Source organism: Mustela nigripes, chromosome 10 (assembly GCF_022355385.1).
Source record: "Mustela nigripes isolate SB6536 chromosome 10, MUSNIG.SB6536, whole genome shotgun sequence".
In the NCBI taxonomy this organism is placed as follows: Eukaryota; Metazoa; Chordata; class Mammalia; order Carnivora; family Mustelidae; genus Mustela; species Mustela nigripes.
The window spans coordinates 21,456,673-21,474,633 of record NC_081566.1 but is presented as its reverse complement, the minus strand read 5'-3'; the positions used below and the strand labels follow the sequence as shown (position 1 = coordinate 21,474,633).

Here is a 17,961-nt window from a genome sequence, read left to right as displayed (position 1 = left end):
GCATAAATTTGCCAAACCTCACCAAAATGTACATTAAATATAGATACATTTTAGTTTGTGCAAATTCCAAATCAACAATATTGGTTAAAAAGTACTAAGTATATAGTATGTATGGAAATATGGTTGCTATCATAAGAATACAAAAATAAATATGTCATAAGCATGCTTTTCTGTGTTCACATGGGGTAAAGTGAATATATATGCATATACACATGTATAAATGTGTATATGCACATATACACACATACACTGTGATTCACTCTTTCATTCATTGTTCAAAAAGAATTGTAATTGAACATCACAGTAAGATAAGATGTTAAAAGTGTTTAAGACAAAACCCTTACCCCTAAGAGCTCATGGTTAACATTTTAATAGGATCAAAGAAGTGAGAAAATATCACATCAAGGAAAGAATGATTAATTCAAGTAGGCCCAAGGATTCAAGAGGCAGCTATGCGGAAGGAGGATTCAAAATTTTGACATCTTTGTAAATGCTCTCCTTTACCAGCTATAAATAGAGCATATTTTTCTAAGTCCCTGACTTTTGCCAAATACGGGCACAGATTTTTTTCTGATAATCTCTGAAGAGTTGACATCATAAATAATTATTTCTTACAGTTGAAGACTTCAAGCTGATGCTAGCATTGGCATTAGAAAAAATAAAACAGGGCGCCTGGGTGGCTCAGTGGTTAAGCTGCTGCCTTCAGCTCAGGTCATGATCTCAGGGTCCTGGGATCGAGTCCCGCATCGGGCTCTCTGCTCAGCAGGGAGCCTGCTTCCTCCTCTCTCTCTCTCTGCCTGCCTCTCTGCCTACTTGTGATTTCTCTCTGTCAAATAAATAAATAAATCAAAAAAAAAAAAAAAGAAAAGAAAAAATAAAACAATCATAAAATAAACTTCAGTTAATATCTGAATCCCCAAAACTAAACATTATTTTTTTATTCATTATACTCAAATTTCTGAAGTGGGGAAGTAGTGACTTTGAGAGTTGTGGTTTTACATAAATAAATCCCAAACAATTTCATTTTTCAGTGGTAATTAACAACATATGTCATTAAATAAGTTCTGGGGATATAATGCACAGCATGTTGATTATAGTTAATAGTACCATATTGTATATTTGAAAGTTGCTAAGAAAGGAGATCTGGAAAGTTCTCATCACAAGGAAAATAAATGGTGACTATGAACTACATGAGGTGGATAGATGTTAAGTGAACTTATTGTGGTGATCATTTTACAATATAGGCTTATCAAATAATTATGTCATATACCATAAGATAATACAATGTTATTATGTCAATTACATCTCAATAAAACTAGAAAAAAAAACCCATATCATTGCTTTCCAAATGTCTTTTTTTTTTTTTTAACTGGACAATATTACCAAATCAAATCTTAGGCAGAAATAAATTTAGAAAACAGGAAGAAAGCTGTAGAAGTGGAGTCTACCTTAGAACCCCCAAGACCTACCCCAAATGTGCCCTATGAGGCACAATTTAAAGGCACTTAGCTGCATAACCAAAAAATAACATTATAACCCCAAAACAATGGATTCACTTCTTTGAATTTGGCACAAGGACATTACATTAGTTTGCTTATTGTTCTTTACAGTAGGGAATAATAAACTGTAAATATTCCATTCGAGCTTATTCAATGAAGGCTCATACTCTCCAGCTGGAAGGAAGCTTTGCTTCATTCCACAGTTGCATAAATCAATGTGTATTTAGAAAATCTATGGTCCATATAGCTACCCAAGTAAATTTATGTGTCCTTTAAAATAACATTTAAATAATAATCTTTTAAAACAAAAATAAGTTTAAACTTCTCAATAAAAAGTCATTGAGTCTGACAAACCTTCAAATATGTAATAAGTGGTTTTCCATTAGGATCCTAGTTTTTTCTACATCTGTTAAGGCTAGAAATTTCTATAAGAACAGTTCTCTTGTGAAATTCTGAATTTAACTTCCAGGCCTCATTTAAAAGAGGTAGTATAAGGAGTGAGTGAAATGAAAAAATACTAAAAGACTTATCCAAATATTTTTGAAGCTGCAAAAATATTCAAGGGTAAGTTTTGGGGGAAAAGTACAAACTGGTTTTTATTTTGTAAAACCTGGCTATTCCTATTGTGTTTACTTAGGAGACATCATCTGCAAATAAACTTTATTCTGTTTGACACTGTCTGCTGAATTAATAATGACATTTGTCTAAATTCATGTATTGAGCCCTATGTCCTTTTCTACATTTCTAATAAAAATGGAGAACGTTATAAAACAAACAAAACAAAAATCAAAAATCTAAGAACCTAGATCAGGATACCCATTCATGTGACACTTCTAATACTACAAAATAACTGAAATTCAAGAGAAGTGACTCCTTTCTTAAAGAAGACATAAAAGTGAACTAAGTGATTTATTAGCAAATCAAATTAGTCCTTTGCATGATTTGATTACTTAAATATTTTGTGTAAGACAACACTATTTCATAAAAGACTAAAGTGTTAGACATTCCTAGTTGATCCACTGACTCCTCTACTCCAAGAGGCTATGCTAATGTAGATATTCCTACAAAAGGTCCATCTTTGTTATACATAAATTATTACATACAAATTAAATCTATATAACAGATTTCCAACAGCTTTATATTATCTCTGCATATTTAATTTTAAAAAAACTAGTTTTTAACCCAAAGAACAAATAATCCAATCAAGAAATGGGCAGAGGACATGAACAGACATTTCTGCAAAGAAGACATCCAGATGGCCAACAGACACATGAAAAGGTGCTCCACATCATTCGGCATCAAGGAAATACCAATCAAAACCACAATGAGATATCACCTCACACCAGTCAGAATGGTATGAGGTGCTATCTAATTACTAAAATTAGTAAGTCAGGAAATGACAGATGCTGGCGAGGATGCAGAGAAAGGGGAACCCTCCTACACTGTTGGTGGGAATGCAAGCTGGTGCAACCACTCTGGAAAAAAGCATGGAGGTTCCTCGAAATGTTGAAAATAGAACTACCCTATGACCCTACATCATTAATTTTTGATGTAGTGTTCCATCATTCACTGTTTGCATATAATACCCAGTGTTCCATGCAATCCATGTCCTCCTTAATACCCATCATCGGGCTCACCCATCTCCACATCCCCCTCCCTTCTAAAACTGTTTCCCAGAGTCCATAGTCTCTCATGGTTTGTCTCCCACTCCTATTGCTTCCCCTTCATTTTTCTCTTCTCCTAATGTCCTCCATGCTATTCCTTATGTTCCACAAGTAAGTGAAACCATATAGTAATTGTCTTTCTCTGCTTGGTTTATTTCATGTAGCATAATCTCCTTCAGTCCCATCCATGTTGATGCAAATGTTGGGTATTCATCCTTTCTGATGGCTGAGGAATATCCCATTGTGTATTTGGACCACATCTTCCTTATCCATTCGTCTGTGGAAAGGTATCTTGGCTCTTTCTGCAGTTTGGCTCTTGTGGACTTTGCTGCTAAAAAGACTGATTTTGCTTTTGGACAGGGAAGACTTGATCTTTCCCCTAGATTCCAGAAGCTGGCATCTTGAAACACAAGGTCTATGAGCAATTCATCCCTGCAGCCCCACAGCACAGAGCATAGAGCCTTGCTTATAAACCTGTTCTGTACGTATGTGGAGTATATTGAAATTTTCTTATTTTTCATAGTTTCTATTTAATTTCCAGTTAATTAACATACAGTGTAATATTAGTTTCAAGTGTGCACTACAGTGATTCAACACTTCCATACAACAGCCAGTGCTCATCACAAGTGCACTCCTTAACCTCCATGACCTATTTCACTCATCCCTCTCCCAGTTCCCCTTTGGTAACCATCAACTGTTCTCTAGTTAAGAGTCTGTTTCTTGGTTTGCCTTTCTCTCTCTCTTTTCCCACTTTTGCTCATTTGTCTACAACAGCATTATCTACAATAGCCAAATTATGGAAACAGCCCAAGTGACCATCGACTGATGAATGAATAAAGATGATGTGATACATATATACAATGAAATATTACTCAGCCATAAAAAACAATGAAATTTTGCCATTTGCAATGACATGGATGGAGCTAGAGAAGCAAAATAAGTCAGTCAGAGAAAGACAAATACCATATGATTTCACTCATATGTGGATTTAAGAAAAAAAACAAGTGAAATTTTCTTTTTTAGTGAAAATGCCTTCACTCTTTTTCTTTATTTTAAAAATAATGCATACCCATTATTTTAAAAATAAAGCACATAAAACAAATAAATATTAAAATTACCTAGAATTATAATATCCAGTGACTGTCATCAACATATTTGGGTGTGACCTTTCATTTTTTCTAGAAATATGCATATATATGTAAATAAATATCTTGCCAGATACATAATTTTAAAACATCATTAGCAATAATAATTCTATTTGCTTTTATAATTTTAATGTTACTATATAAATTATTGAGTGAATTTATCAATTTAATAAATATTATTTGAATGAACAATGGACAAATTTTTGTAAACAGGTTCACTAATCCCTGAACTTTCTTCCTGCTCACAGAAACTAATTGCCAAATTTTAAGTGATTTAACCCTACCATGTCTTTTTTTCAAATATCATAATTTAAAAAGTGATAAAATAACCCAACAATGATATTTTTAAAGTAACTACATTATTTGTGCTCATTTAAAATTACAATTAAGAATTCTGGGGGCTCCTGGGTGGCTCAGTGGGTTAAAGCCTCTGCCTTCGGCACAGGTCATGATTCCAGGGTCCTGGGATCGAGCCCCGCATTGGGCCCTCTGCTCAGCAGGGAGCCTGCTTCCTCTCTCTGCCTGCCTCTCTGCCTACTTGTGATCTCTGTCTGTCAAATAAATAAATAAAATCTTAAAAAAAAAAAAAAAAAGAATTCTGGTGCCCCTGGGTGGCTCAGTGGGTTAATTAAGCCTCTGCCTCCAGCTCAAATCATGACATCAGGGGCCTGGGATTGAGCCCCGCATCGGGCTCCCTGCTCAGCCGGGAGCCTGCTTCCTACCACTCCCCCCACCCCCTGCCTGCTGCTCTGCCTGCTTGTGATCTCTCTCCCTCTGTCAAATAAATTTTTTTTTTAATTCTGAAAGATCTTTTCCCCCCTTTTCTTTATTCATTCACTTACACCAAAGCTCTTTAAATCATACGGTAAATGACCTCAAGGCATTTTTTCCCCCGGGCCCTTTAGCAAGAAAGAGAAAAGACATTTGTAATTTTTGTCACAAAGCCAAATCATGACCAAAATGTTACAAGGGGGCTCTCAAAAGTAGCTCATACCATTTCTCAAAAGATTTTGCATTTATCACCTGTTACAGTTGGTTCATTCTAGGAATGCATAAGGAAACCTGGAAAATATATGGAGCATAGACTCTATTTCCAGGTATTTACCCTAGGTCATAAATTTCTTAAATAAAACTTCCTTTGCTTTGACTCTCAACTCTTCCATCTCCTCTTTGCTACTGCAGAATAAAAAGCAAAATTTAGGTTGTCCCTGATGAGTGTTTTTATTTATGTGGAACCAAGTACAAAAAAGGATAAATCATGACATGTACTTAGTTAGCATTTGCAACCTAATATCTTCATGGAACTGCTTACCACTTCATTAGACAGGCCTACTGTTTTCAAAGTTCTCTGTTGATTTATATTAAATAGAAATATTAAAAATAAGGTCTTGAGTTTTCTTCTTTGCATATGAAATCCCTTAAACTGCTTTTCAAAAAAAATTTATGTGTTCTCCAAATGTATTAAGCCACTTTTATTTGATATTGATATTTTTGTCAAAGGTATTAACAAAGTACATCCTTGCAATGTTAAAATAATATTAATCTACTGTGTTTAGTACAAAAATTATAACTTTTTTCCAGAACAATAGCAATTATATAGTAGAATTCCTGGATAAGCAATTGAAAAGAAAAAATTTAAAAATTATATCAGCATTTCTATGTTTAGAAATTAAGAACAGCCAGTTAACCTTGAACCAGATTATTTAATTATCATAATTAAAGGAAAATCCCAGTAGTAGGGACCTCTTGATCTAGAGAAAAGATGAAGTAGTCAGACCTTTTTATATTTCCCTCTTCTGTGATAAACAAAAAACTACCTTTGGTCTTCTGGGCACACAAATCTCTTGGTCAGTTAGACCAATCAGCCTAGATGTTCAGGAGTCTTTGGGGAAAGAAGAAACTACAATTGAAAATTATTCTTCCCAAGATTCAAAATTAGGTCCCTTTAAAAATGCTTTCAACACATGATCTCACTTGATTTTTACATACCAAAAATCCTTGTTATATATATATCTTTAATAATTTCTAGATTAGATACCAAACATAATTGCTTTCTTAATAATTTAAAATCTTTACAAAATACAATATTGTTTGAAACAACAGGTATATAACCTCTTAAATGTGTTAGTTCTCTTGTTATTTCTGAATTCCTAAATCAGATATACTCTAGGGTGTGTGTGTGTGTGTGTGTGTGTGTGTGTAGAGAGAGGAAGGCATGCTTATTACTTCACCGTAGACACTTGCCGTCTCTAAATAAAAAGTTTTAAAAGAAAACTTCAAAATTTAAATTGATAAAATATAAAAGGAATTATCCAAATCGTTCAGGCTCTGTGAAAATGAGAATTCAATGGACTTTTATTTGCTTCAACACTGCAGATGTTTTTCATTCCTTTGTGTTCCTTGGTGAATCCTAACAGGTAAATTCTTAAAGAAAGTATGGTCAGTGAATTCAGTTGACTATCAGGTTGTTTCAATTTTAAATATCAAATACCTGGACATTTTCCTCTCAATTCAAATCTTTAATTTCTACTGTAACTCCAGCAAAAATAAAGAGCAAGCCCTTGAAATGGCTCAAATACGTCACTTATTTCAAGCCAGTGTGTATTTGAATAAATTTTCAAAGACTTTGAGTTGGAGTTTAATGTCTTGATAGTTAAGACTTGTTATTGACTGACTCCATTAAAGTTGACATCTCGTAGTCAAAATAAACATTTTGTTTCAGCTTCTAATTAAAATAAAGTCAGGTAAGAAAACAGGTTTATTTCTTTTTCTGTTGTTCTGGTTTTACTGAATGCATGAAACCTAATGGCTACCATTTGCCCCTAAATAACATTTCTTTCTTTACTTTCCAGAAATATTCTTTGAGTCATTTATATAAGCATCCTCCTCCTTTTTGGTATTTTAGAGAGAAGTGATATCCAGTCTGTTGCCTCAGTTTTATAGACAATAACCAGGGACCTAATATTATGATTGTCTTATGAAGGGCTGTGGGACAACACTCTCACATTGAAACCTACATAGACAATGAGTTTTGTTTTGTAGATATGACTCCCACTGCCCTCACAGAATACAGTGCCACAGCTTGGAATTAGTCCTTCAAATAGTTCCCCAAGCCAATACATGAAACCAGGAAATGAAAAGTAGTCATTCTCATTTTTTATAGGCTTATCCTTTTAAACAATGCATGCCCCACGTCCCATTCCCCACTATTTCACACGACTGGAGGGCCCTGCTTAACTCTTGGTAACTTCTACCTAAATAAGATACTATTGAGAAGAGCAATCTTTTTCCTCCACTTGCAAAGATATTACATTTTATCTACACTGCAAATAAGATTTTAAAATACTGATTAATGCTCAGAGGTCCATGAGCAATAAATAAGTTTTTCAACAATAAATTAAGTATGTTATGTTTTATTTATTCTGAAAAAAAAGTACACATGGCTTCATTCCACCATTTCAGTGATCTAAACAGTGACTCCAGGTGTGAGTGATAAACTATGTGACTGGAATACTAGAGTTGCCAGTACACATCCATGAAGATAACATGTCAATCTTAGCATAATAAAGAAAGCAAGCATTCTACTGGAACGAGGAGAACTATTCCTTTTTTGCACATGTTTGTGGATGTAAAGACTTCGTATTTTTCGAAGTTTGAGCTCTGAGTTCTCCACTTCATTTTCAGCATTTAATTAGGTGAATTCAAAGAATGAATAAATGGAAACATTTATGCATTGTTTTCAAACATTTCCTGTAGCTTTCTAGAATGTTATATTTGTCTCTGATACATTTTCAAATTTCAGAGGAAACACCCGTTTTTGCTTATTTTAAGGTCAGCAGTAAGGTTATGTTTTTGAAATAATGTCTGGAGTAAAACTCAGAAGATGGAAAAACAAAATGGCAGATACTTCATTCCAGAGTATTAACTGTTCAAAACTTTGGGTTTCAGAGTCTCATCCTTGAGCTTGTATATACACAAAGCTCTAGGCCTAAATTCTAGTCACAAGGGTTCTTTGACCAAGCAGCAGGAAAGGGCTTTGTTGAATTCACACTTCAGCAACGTTTATAATCTTTCTAATACTAGTATTAACCTGTGAAAATGAGTATATAACTAGCAAGAGAAATATATCCAGTAATCTCTCATCTCTGAGTCTCTTTGTTGCCAAGATGTTAGAATTTTTTATGGATTGGGTGTAAGACTGTTACTTCAATACTATCATCTGATCCAGTCATTCCCCTTTGGTATTTTACAAAAGAAATGAAAGCATATGTCCATGTAGCAAAGACTTATATATGAACATTTATACAGCTTCAATTGTCATAGCCCAATGCTAGAAACAATATAAATATCTACTATCAGGTGAATGAATAAACAACTTTGGTATACCCATACAGTAAAATACTACCCAGCAATAACAAGAATGAACTGTTAAACACAAAAAAAAGATAAATCTTGAGACTCTTCTGTGGCTCAGTTTGTTGGATGTCTGCTTTCAGCTCAGGTCATGATCCTGGGGTCTGGGGATCACGCCCTGTTGGGGGTGTCCCCACTCAGCAGGGAGTCTGCTTGTCTCTCTTCCTATGCCCCTCCCCCCAACTCATAAATGTGTGCGTGCTCTCGCTCTCTCTCTCTCAATAAATAAAGTCTTTAAAAATAAATTAAAAAATAAAATAAAATACAGACAAACCTTAAAATAATTATTCCAAGTGCAGTAAGCCAGACCAAAAAGGGGTACATACCATATGATTTAATTTATATAACAATTTTTAAATGCAAACTAGTGATAAAAATTAGTGATAAAAAATAGTGATAAACTATACTGATAAAAAGGTGACAAACTAGTGATAAAACATAATGATAAAGAAGTGACAAACTAGTGATAAAAAATAGTGACAAAAAAGATCAGTGGTTGCCTAAGGATGGATGGTAACACATTGGGGTAGGAAGGAGTGACAAGAGATACAAGAAAACCTTTGAGAGTGACAGATATGTTCTTTACCTTGACTGCGGTGATGAATACAGATGTCATAACTTATCAAACGGGCATGCTTTAAACATGGTCAGTGTAATATATGCCAATTATGCCTCAACAAAACTTAAATAAACCAGCACTTCATTTTCCCAGGCCTTACCTACTAGTAAGTTTGACTCCTCCTCCTCACTGGAAATTCTTTAGTGGAAAAAAAATAAAAGTGTTTTCTTTACCTTGGAGTCTTAATTACTGTTACAGACAGAAGAGAGGATCATGTGTCCTGTTTTCCTCCAGAAGAACTCCCAGGACATGACTATCTCTCAGCTCTAGGTTGCTTCTCAGACCCAAATCACCTCCCTTTCCTTCCCTTGCAGGGGCACCAGGGACACTGCCTGCTTTTTTCTCCTCTCTATAGCTGCAGTGACACAGTGGGACTCCAGAATGACTGGCAGGGGAATGGAATTTATTCTCTTTGGGACTTTGCATAGTGGGCTTATTACCGTACAAGCACTATTGCTTTATTGGTTACTAATATGCTTAAATGAACCCATGTGTACTTTACATTTCCATTTGTTTACTTAAAACAAAAAGTACATGCTTAACTTATTGTTTGAAAAATTATCTGTTGCCCAGTGAGTGAGTCTTAGAGAAATGCAGAGTACAATCCCTGGAACATAAAAAGCATTCTGTAAAGGTTACCTATATTATTAAGATTAGTATCGGGGCGCCTGGGTGGCTCAGTGGTTGAGCCTCTGCCTTCAGCTCAGGTCATGGTCTCAGGGTCGTGGGATAAGCTCTCTGCTCAGCGGGGAGCCTGCTTCCCTTCCTCTCTCTCTCTGCCTGCCTCTCTGCCTACTTGTGATCTCTGTCTGTCAAATAAATAAAATCTTAAAAAAAAAAAGGTTAGTATTGATTGATGTGATTATATTCACAAAATCAGCAGTTAAGCCCTTTAACTTTTAACATTTTATTATGATGTGAAAATAAGATAAATGACAACTCTAAGGAAATTGTGAAAGTTTGCGAAATGTACAAAAGTCTACAGTAGTTTTGAGTCCGTTCTCCTTCAGACATTAATTTGTAAAGCTGGGGCTCACCAAAATACCTCTGTCCTTCCGAGTACTCTGTAGGGTAAGGGTACCCCAGGACCAACAATCAAAGGAAAACTACAGGTGTCCTCTTTGGCAAAGGAGCCATTCCTGTCCTAAAAACCCACAGGCTGGGTGATTTCCATTCTCCTGGGTCTCCCTTCGGTATACTCTAGGTATTCCTTATGTTATTTAAACCTCATGACTGTCCTGTGAAGTAATTAATATGCCTGTTATCACAAGAAGAAATAGTCTCAGAGAATTTATATAAAGCTACATAAAGCTAAAGATAGAGAGGTCATTCAAACCCTCCTGTCCTAAAGCCCAAGAATTCCCCATTATCTTTGGCCATGTTGTCACAGATGGACACTAAATATATATTTCTTTAAAAAATTCATATATATATACATATATATTTCTTTGTTTTAGGGAAAATTCTAAAAGGCTAAAGGAATATTTTGACTAACATGTATCTGTAAATAATAATATTAGCAGTTAATATTTATTGATATGTTCTAAATACAACAGCTATCTAAGGTACATTCTATCACTCTTTCCACTTTACAGATGAGGAAACAGAGACAGAAAAACCAGGTAACTTGTGTAAGGTTACATGGCTGGGATATGAGCCATGTTCCTAGAGCCTAGAGCCTTAACCACCTTAACCACCACACAATACTGCTTGTGCTGTTTATTTTCATTTTGCGCCTCCAGATCATTCTCTACCCTTGTCCATAAGGCTCTGTGCCCTGGGACACTGACATTTACGAACTACTTCAATAGGGCTCCTTGGTCTCCCAGTTTCCAGTTAGACTGAGGAAAATTAAAAAGGCACCAGGAAATGAAAATCCATCAGGAATTGCAAGGGATGAAGAAAGCGAGGCTGGATATTTGTTCCTCTGGCTCTATCTCTCCAAGGCTGCAATTTGCCTGTCACATGCCATCATGTCTCATGAGTTCACACCCTTAGGTCTCCCTGGGTGCTGGCCCAAACTCTCTCTTCCATTGCTGCTGGACTCTTGGTGCTTCAGCATTCTCTGTTGGCTGCCCTTAGCTCTGCCCACATCTTGTTAAACTATGATTCATTAAACTTTCTTTGGCCCCAGTTGAGTGAGCGCTCCTTCTTCTACCCAGATGACTGCTGACACCCTGCCCCTGTAATAGATGCCATCATTCTGGTATCATTCCCAAAGTAAAAATGACCACCCTCTTTCCCTTGATGTTGTAAGAAAACTGATAATCAGATCCCAGAGCCTGCAGACCTTAGCAGCTCTTGGTACAGTTTTGCCCAGTGGGGCGGAGGGTTTGGACCCAAGGTTCCTATTGTCCTGGACTTTTACCTCTCTGCCACTTATGCAAAGAAAGAAAAGGGTATTTCGGTGCCTTTTCAGCCCCTAATAGACGGTAGTACTTTTTTTTTTTTTTTTAAGATTTATGTATTTATTTGAAAGAGAGAGAAAGCGAGGAAGGGCAGAGGGAGAGGGAAAGAGAGAATCCCACGTAGGCTTCACATCCAGTATGGAGCCCAACACAGGGCTCAATCTCACGACCTTGAGATCATGATCTGAGCAAAACCAGAGTCGGAGGCCTAATCGAGGTGCCACCCAGCTGCCCCGAGGATAGTAAATTTTTATCAGATGCCCTAGTCCACTGTTAAGAGATAGAAGGGACAGGGAGAAATGGGGCTTAATCTTCTGTGGTTTGTGCTATTATTTATCCTGTCTTACCAATGAAGAAACTGAAGCACCAAAGAGGTCAGTAACTTGCCCAGGGTCATGAATCTAGTGAATGGTGGAACTGTGCTCAAACTCAGAAACTCTGGCATTAGACGCCCCCTGTCTGCTCTCAGTCATGGCACAGGTAGGATCCTGAGAAACAGATGGTGTGCTCTGGTGGCCAATGAGCCCCATGGTCCTCCTTGAGTGAAGTGTCTGGCTGCTTGAGTTGCTGGGGTTGGCTTCATCAGCTATTATCACCTTCTACTATCATTATATCCCCTCTCCTACCTCTAGGCTCCATGAGGACAGGGACAGCATCTTGTTGGCCTTTGCCGTCCCCACTGGTTAGTGTGGTGACTAGTGTCAAACTGAAAAAATTAAGAGACTGAAATTTCTAACTTACTGATAAAACTACAACTTCTTGAGGGGCTAATGTCCAAAATATATAAAGAACTCACGTGATGTAACACTAAAACAACAAATAATCTAATTAAAGAATGGACAGAAGACCAGAAGAGAAAAGACTCCAGGGGCCCCAGGTGGCTCAGTTGTTAAGTGTCTGCCTTCGGCTCAGGTCATGATCCCAGGGTCCTGAGATGCTCAGCAGGAAGCCTGGCTTCTCCCTCTCCAGCTCCTCCTGCTTGTGTTCCCTCTCTCACTGTGTCTTTCCCTATCAAGTAAGTAAATAGAAACTTTAAAAAAAGAAAAAGAAAAAGAAAAGTTTCCAAAGAAGATATACAGATGGCCAACAGGTACATTAAAAATTCTCAAAAATCACTAATCAAATCCACCGTGAGTTATCACTTCATATTAGTCAGAATCACTAGTACCCAAAAGACAAGAAATAACAAGTGTTGGTGAGAATGTGGAGAAAAAAGAACCCTCATGCACCGTTGGTGGGAATGCAAATTGGTGCAACCACTGTGGAAAACAGTATGGAGGCTCCTCAAAAAATGAAAAATAGAAATACCATATGCTCCAGTAATCCTACTACTGGACCCAAACAAACAAAAACACTAAATCAAAAAAATATATGTTTATTGCAGTATTATTTACAATTATTGCAGCCAAGATATAGAAACAACCCAGGTGTCTATCATATACATTTGATACACATTTATATATATATTATATTGTGTTATATTATACTATATTATTATGTATTTTACATATATATATGTATGTATGTGTGTATATATATATATATATATATATATATATATAAAAGAATGAGATCTTGTCATTTGTAATAACATGGGTGGACTTGAGGGTATAATGCTAAGTGAAGTCAGAGCCAAAAAAAAAAAATCATATGATTTCACTTATATGTAGACTCTAAAAACAAAATAAATGAACAAACAAAACCAGACTCTGAAACACAGAGAAAAATCTGGTAGCTTTCATATGTGAGATGGGTGGGGAATGGATAAAATAGATAAAGGGAATTAAGAGGTTCAAACTTACAGGTACAAAATAAATAGTCCCAGAGAAGAAAAGCATAGCATAGAGAATACAGTCAATAATACTGTAACAATATTGTGTGGTCATAGATGATAACTACACTCATTGTGCTGAACACCGAATAATGCACAGAACTGTCAAATCACTATATTGTACACCTGAATCTAAGACAACATTGTATGCTAATTTTACTTAAATTTAAAAAACTGCATCTCTGATGAAAATAGAAGTGGAAATCAAAGACAAGGACTTGTGGTGGCTAAGAGTACTGTCTAAGGAGAAAGACTAAGTATGTCCCCTAAGTTCAAACACTTAGCAGCAATTTAACCTTGAGCAAGATGCTCTGGTTCCCTATGCTTCAACTCCCTCCTCCGTGAAATGGGGCTTATGATCACATGGTCTTTCTTACAGACTATGGTAAGGATTAAATGAAATAAAACTGAAGTCTTGTTCAACGGCCATATCAAGCACTTGATCATTCTAAGTGGGTACTATTACTATTTTCTAATCACAGGGTGATCTCTGAGAAAAGAAAGAACTGTGGGAGCCTTCCATGTTTAATACAGAATGAGGGTAGAATAGAATATGCCTGCACCAAACACAGCAACATAGGGTCCACTCCCAGAGAAAGCACTAAGTGCTCACAAGGAACACGGACATTGAAACATCTTACACCAAAGACTTGTAAGTTACAAGATAACATAGTAAGATTTACTGAGAGACTTCTAGGTATCATCACTTACTCCTTTAGCAAACAAATTATTTGACAATTATTCCTTTATTTAATAAAACTTCCTTCTGATATAAAACAGCCCAATATGCAGCATTACTTACAAGTGGGGAATCCATAGGGCTAGAATGTACAGGTGGAAAGACTTTTGTGGGGAAACAGGGAAGATGGAAGGGAAAGATTTGAAGACATGAGTTGGGAGAAGTAGAGAGAAAGAATGGGGAAAATCGGAACAAGTAAATTATCCAATTAACAATAGATCTTTTGTGCTAGCTTCTTTGATGCAAAAGCATAACTGTGGGTAACTTTCAGATTTCAAAGTTAGACTCTTACTCTTAAGGAAACATTAACTAGATCCACTTTGTAAACTCAGTTTACAAAGAAATGGAGGAGTGAGGCTTTAGTTCCTTTTCCAACTTCAGAGGTGAATTGTTTAAGTACATCCTTGAGATGTGTCTTAACTTGTGCTTCCAAAATGTAATACCATACGATGATTTATAGACCACTGATGCCCAGCCAAATAATTTCTTCACTTTGGTTTCTTTCATGTTAAATAAAGATGAAAGATACTCTACTTAAGTATTATTAAAGGAAAAAAAAAAAAACGGGAAGAAAGAGGAAACCTCAAGTTATCTCAAGAGAGAGTTGATACAAAATATACCCTACTAGGAAACTGATGAACTAGGTTAAGAGAATAAAGCATAATTCTCCACAATTACCTTTGGGAAGAGATGAAAAATCACTCGAGTAAAATGAAAGGACTCAACTCATGTGTGGCTTCCCTGCAGTTCTCATTTCTGTTGTGTAGTTCTCTCTACAGCGTCTACTTTTTCTAGAGTTTATAATGTTTATATAATAGAATTTTGAGCAATGAGAAAAGAAAAATGGCTGAACTATATACTAAAAATCTTGCAAATCCAACTTTATCATTGTCATTCTGGTTTTAGTTAATAAAATCTTCCACCATCATGGCTTTCTATAAGGGAAACATTGGCTTATACAGTGCCTAGTAACTCCTTTACGTGTTTTTCTCACACAGGAAACAAGAAAACCATCTCTCCATCCTTTTCCCATTTGAGTAAATTTATTTCCTAGCAACAGCTAGCCATCTGGTTCCTAACAAACATAGTGGCACAATTTCTCCACTTTGAAAGCAAAATAACAACATTATAAAGATTATAAAAATACTAGTTAACATTAATTGGGCACTTACCCTGTACCAGACCTTGTGTGAATCATTTTACATGCATTATCTCATTTAATCTTCTAATGACTCTCCAAAATGGATAATTCTATTTTACAAATGAGGAAATTGGAGCTAACAGAAACCATGTCACAAAGGAATTCTTATCAAATAGGATGCATTTATCTCTAGGTAACTAAACACTGAATTCTAATTGGTATGAGCAGAAACATCATTTCCTTAATTCTGGAGGCTTAGCAGTAGGATCGGACTTGAGTGTTGACTTAATCCAAATTCCTCTTACATTTGCTTAATCCTCGGAACTGTATGAGGATGGCTGCATTAGGTCTGGGATTCACATCAGTCCAGAATAATACCTAGAAGAGCACTCTTCCAAGATGCCCCTAGCTAAATTCCTCTTGCATCTCAGTGGCCCAAAGTAAATGAGATGACCTTTCCTGACCTTTCCAAATGATGAAGGGGCTGGAACTGCCATGACTGACAGCTAAATTAAAGCTCATGCCTGTTGGCATTGAAATCCAATTTATAAAAATGGACAATTTTAGGAATGCTTCTCTAGTTCTATTCTGCTTAAGCTAAAGTTGAAGGTTAAAATATCAGTGGGTTAAATTTGTTTGAATTTTTATAAATTGATTTTGTCAATTATTTAGTAATTGTCAGAATTATTAAAAATTATTGGGACTATGGGGGCACCTGGGTGACACAGTCAGTTAAGCATCTGACTCTTGGTCTCAAGTCGGGTTAGATGATCCCAGAGTGGTAAGACCAAGTCCTGCGTGGGGCACTGTGCTCAGCATGGAGTCTGCTTGAGACTCTCTTTGCCCCTCCCCACCTCCCCCAATGCTCTCTCTCTAAAATAAAATCTTTTAAAAAATTACTAGGACTACAAAAAATATACATGGTACCGTTTATTTTTTTTATTTTATTTTTTTATTTTTTAAAGATTTTGTTTATTTATTTGACAGACAGAGAATCACACGCAGGCAAAGAGACAGGCAAAGAGAGAGGGGGGGAAGCAGGTTCCCTGCTGAGCAGAGAGCCCGATGTGGGACTCGATCCCAGGACCCTGAGATCATGACCTGAGCCGAAGGCAGCAGCTTAACCCACTGAGCCACCCAGGTGCCCCGGTACCGTTTATTTAAAAACTAAAGTGTGCACCTCTGTAGGGCTTATTTTCTCCATTTAAGACAACAATAGTACTTTCAGTTTTGTGTAAGTCAGTTTTCCCTGGGTTTGTGGATATAAATGGGGTTACATTTATGAGCTCCACCATATTATGTTCTAGCTCTAGGGCCCAACTCCTAATAAAGTCCTATGGTTCTCCCTAAAAGTTCACCCAACTTGTTTTGGGGAGCTCCAAGTTGGGCCTGACTGCTTAAAGGTTTGAATTACTGTTCTTCCAAATGCCCTAGGTACAAGTCATGTCTCTTCTTACCTCTTCTCTTCTCTAGTACCTTCTGCCAGGAACCACCACGTCCATAGAGCATGGCATCTTCTCCATCTCACTGCACTTTACACCACTGTCACTTTTAATCCAGAACCTCAAACACTCTAAGCAGAAAATGATGCCCTTATGCCCTAATTTGTGCTGATGATACTGACTGTACCCCACAGTCTACACAATTCCAGGTTAAAAACAACTATAGGAGGAAAGACTTTCCTTCATTCAGGTTAAACACAGCCCTAAGGGATAGGACAAGAAATTCAGTTCCTGAGAAAGTTTTGCACTCTTTCCCAACTCTTTTCTTCCCAGGTTCCCAAATTCTCATGCAAATTTTTATGCAAATAACCTCTAAAGGATTCCCTATGTAACTGTCAGACTCTGCCCTGGCATTTCTAAATCTTTATAATGGACAAAATATGAATTCAAGCCATAACCCTCTTAAGAGTATTTCTTCCAACTAAATGCACTAAAATGACTTTCCATGTGGTATTTAATTTAATGTGGTATATATACAATGGAATACTATGCAGTCATCAAAAGAAATGAAATCTTGTCATTTGCGACAACGTGGTTGGAACTAGAGGGTATTACGATTAGTGAAATAAGTCAATCAGAGAAAGACAACTATCATATGATCTCCCTGATACGAGGAAGTGGAGATGCAAAGTGGGGTATTTGGGGGGTAGGAAAAGAATGAATGAAACAATATGGGATTGGGATGGAGACAAACCATAAAAGACTCTTAATCTCACAAAACAAACTGAGGGTTGCCAGAGGGAGGGGATAGGGAGAGGGTGATGGGATTATGAACATTAGGGAAGGTATGTGCTATGGTGAGTGCTGTGAAGCATGTAAACCTGGAGATTCACAGACCTGTACCCCTGGGGCTAATAGTACATTATATGTTTATAAAAAATTAAAAAAAATTTTAAAGATAAAAAATAAAAAAGTAAAATAAAATGAACTTCTAAGTTTGTATATCATATGCTAATAAATATTTTTGCTGGACATTAATCTAAAAATTTGCAAGATTCTT

General features: G+C 36.4%; 1 protein-coding gene across 1 annotated transcript in view; it reads right to left on the bottom strand.

Annotated features, from left to right (window-relative positions):
• HMCN1 (hemicentin 1) overlaps positions 1-17,961 on the bottom strand; it is a 458,039-nt gene that overhangs the window by 312,792 nt on the left and 127,286 nt on the right. The window lies entirely within an intron of this gene.